The sequence below is a fragment of the Solanum tuberosum genome, unplaced genomic scaffold, assembly GCF_000226075.1.
Source record: "Solanum tuberosum cultivar DM 1-3 516 R44 unplaced genomic scaffold, SolTub_3.0 scf00019, whole genome shotgun sequence".
Classification (NCBI taxonomy): Eukaryota; Viridiplantae; Streptophyta; class Magnoliopsida; order Solanales; family Solanaceae; genus Solanum; species Solanum tuberosum.
In genome coordinates, this window is record NW_006238945.1 from 2,738,122 (window position 1) to 2,741,346 (window position 3,225).

Consider the following 3,225-nt stretch of genomic DNA (forward strand, 5'->3'; position numbering starts at 1 on the left):
TTTATTTTTTGATGACAAGGGAAACCCGCAGCCGCTACCCTTTAGGTGCGCACAGGGTAAAAACCCCGCTCCTATGCAATAGCTCGCAAACCACATAGGAGAGGTAACCCGCACTAGGCAAGCCCGGTGCGACGAGCTCGACCCAGAAGGCAAACCCCTTGCTTTCGCTGGCAAGGGGTTTCGAACTTGAGACCTCCAACATGGAAGTCCCAAGTCCAAACCATTGGGCCACCCTGAAGGCCCTGGGTATGTTATTGTTGTTAGTTCTGAATATCAACCCTAATATACATAGTTTTTACACCTTCATCTTTTAGACTTGAATGAATATTGAACTCCTTGTCGAGATCATTGAAGGTTCTCTGCCTTTGTAGATGTCCAACTTGCAATGGTACTTGATTGAGGATTCATGCCTCTTGAGGGTTCCATATAACTTTGGTGTTATTTGATTCCTATAATATAAGGTATTTGATTTCTTCTACCAATGTCTATTATAATCAAAGTTGCATCTAGTTTATATCTTCTACTTCTTCTATATCTATTGTGTTTTGTTATTTAATTTCCCCAATCAGTTTGATATCAGAGCATAGGCTGGTGATCTGTTTCTACAAATACTGATTATATCTTTTGATTCCATCAACAAAAAAAAAATCCCATCATTGTTGAGTTGCTTGGATTTTCTATGTTTTGATCAGAATTTGAATTAAATAGTAAAGTTTTGATTTGATGTTATTGGGGATTGTTAAAAAATAGTTGAAGTAGTTAAATATCAAATTTCAGATTCTTTTGAGTTGATTAGAATTAGTTTTGGCTAAAAATTGGAAGGACAGCAAAACCCAGGTGACAACCGCGCTAGCAGAAAGTTGAATTTCAGGGATCCTTGAGGACACAGTTAAGAGTTTCAGTCAGTTTTACGAAGGTAAAGCCCAATCTGCAAACTCAGTTCGCCTAGTTCCAGAATTCCAGAGTACATGAAAAAAAAAAAAAAAAAAAATCTAACTCTTGGATTCTAAATATTATGACATTATTAATAGATTAGTCCATTATATTCTCAGTGATTCTCCTGACTTTCAACGATATTCTCATGCTCTTTTTTTTTCTTTTTTATCTAAAAGGCACTTTCATGTTATTTTAATGTCTAAATTCCTTTTTTTCAGAAACACCATAATCTGTGACCAATTTAACTACATTACCAAAAAAATACTTATAGCGTGTCCATTTGTCAATTAGGCTAACTAGAATCTCTATGTCCCATAGTGTTAACTTATTTTTAAGCTCACCCTCTTTACTCCTTTGTTTTTCCCTCTTAGAATTGATCTTTGCAATTAAATTTATCTATGTCCTCAAATAGGAACACGTAAAATATCACCAATAAATAGAATTTAGGCGTAATAGAAAGGAATACTACAAAAAATAAGCACTTCAGCGCTTGAAAGAAGGGATAGAAACTCTCTATGCAGGTGAGCAGATAACCAGATTTACAACAACATACCAAGTGAAATCCCACAACTGGGGTCTGAGGAGGGTGGTGTGTATGCAGACCTTACCGCTACCTTGTATAGGTAGAGAGATTGTTTCCAAAAGACCCTTGCCTCATATAAAGCAATTTAAAACAAGTTTGAAAAGGAAATACAATAGTGGAGGAATCATGTTGAAACTAATGAAGAACAAAGCAAATAATACGATAACTGAAGCAAAAGAAACAACATATGATAATAGTAATCGAAGAATAGGATAATAGGGGAGTGATAATAAAGCAAAGGAGATGATAGATAATATTAAAAATCAGAAAAATAAGATAATAGGAAAGTAGTAATAATAATAATACTGATATGGGAGAACTAGGAAAAACTCAACTACCTACTAACCTTCTATCCTAATCTTCGACCTCCCTTTCCTCTTATCTAGGATCATATCCTCGATAAATGAAGGTGTGTCATGTCCTGTCTAATCACATCTCCCCAATACTTATTCAGCCTACCTCTCCCCCTCCTCATCCCCACCCTAGCCAACCTCTCACACCTCCTTACAAAGGCATCTATGCAACTTCTCTCCACATGCTCGAACCATCTCAGTATCACTTTCATAAAAATATGGGGATTGAAAGTTCTAGCCCTATAATCACTTCAGAACTTTATTTGGGAAGTTCAAACTATTTATCTTGGGCTTCCTCGGTTGAGCTGTGGTGCAAGGGTCAAGGTGTCCAAGATCACTTAACGAACAAGACTTATGTGGTAGATGTAAAGGCAAAGTGAGGAAGATGCAAAAGTCAAAGCACAATGGGAGAAAGTAGATGCTCAATTATGTAGTCTCCTATGGCGTTCTATTGATTCCAAATTGATGCCCTTGTTTCGCCCATTCCAGACGAGTTATACAGTTTGGGAAAAGGCTCGTGCTTTATACACTAATGACATATCTCGATTCTATGATGTGATATCTCGATTGACCAACTTAAAGAAACAAGAATTTGATATGTCTACTTACTTGGGACAGGTACAGGCAGTCATGGAGGAATTTGATACGTTGATGCCAGTTACTACGAATGTGGAAAAACAACAAGAACACAGACAAACATTGTTTATAGTTCTTACTCTTGCTGGACTTCCTCCTGATCATGATTGAGTGCGTCATCAGATTTTAGCTAGCCCTACAGTTCCTACAATCGATGAATTATTCTCTCGTCTCCTTCGTCTTGCGGCACCTCCCAGTCACAAAGTAGTTTCATCACCCACTGTTGACTCCTCTATTCTCGCATCTCAAACCTTTGAAAAGCGTACATATCAGTTTATGGAGAATCGGCGAGGGGGAGGGCGTTTTGGGAAACCTCGATCCAAGTGTAGTCATTGTCAAAAGCCTGGACACACTCGTGACATATGTTATATTTAGCATGGTCCACCACCCAGTTATGATCCTCTTGTTCTAACAGAATATGATGAGTTCCTTCAGTATCATGCAATTAAGCAAATGTCTCCACAAGTAGTTTCGGTTGAACAACCTGATGTGTCTGTTGCAGGTAATTCTTTTGCTTGTGTGTCGCAATCTAGTACTCTTGGAACATGGGTCATGGACTCTGGGGCTTCTGATCATATCTCTGGTAATAAATCACTTTTATCCGATATTGTTTATTCACAATCTCTTCCAGCTATTACTTTAGCCAATGGGATCCAAACAAAACCAAAAGGGGTTGGAAAAGCCAAACCCCTATCTTCTGTCACCCTAGACTCTGTT

General features: G+C 38.0%; 1 protein-coding gene across 1 annotated transcript in view; it reads right to left on the reverse strand.

Moving 5' to 3' along the window:
• The window catches only part of LOC102586338 (uncharacterized protein sll0005), a 51,812-nt gene that overhangs the window by 4,324 nt on the left and 44,263 nt on the right, over positions 1-3,225 (reverse strand). The gene's annotated exons all lie outside the window — the stretch shown is intronic.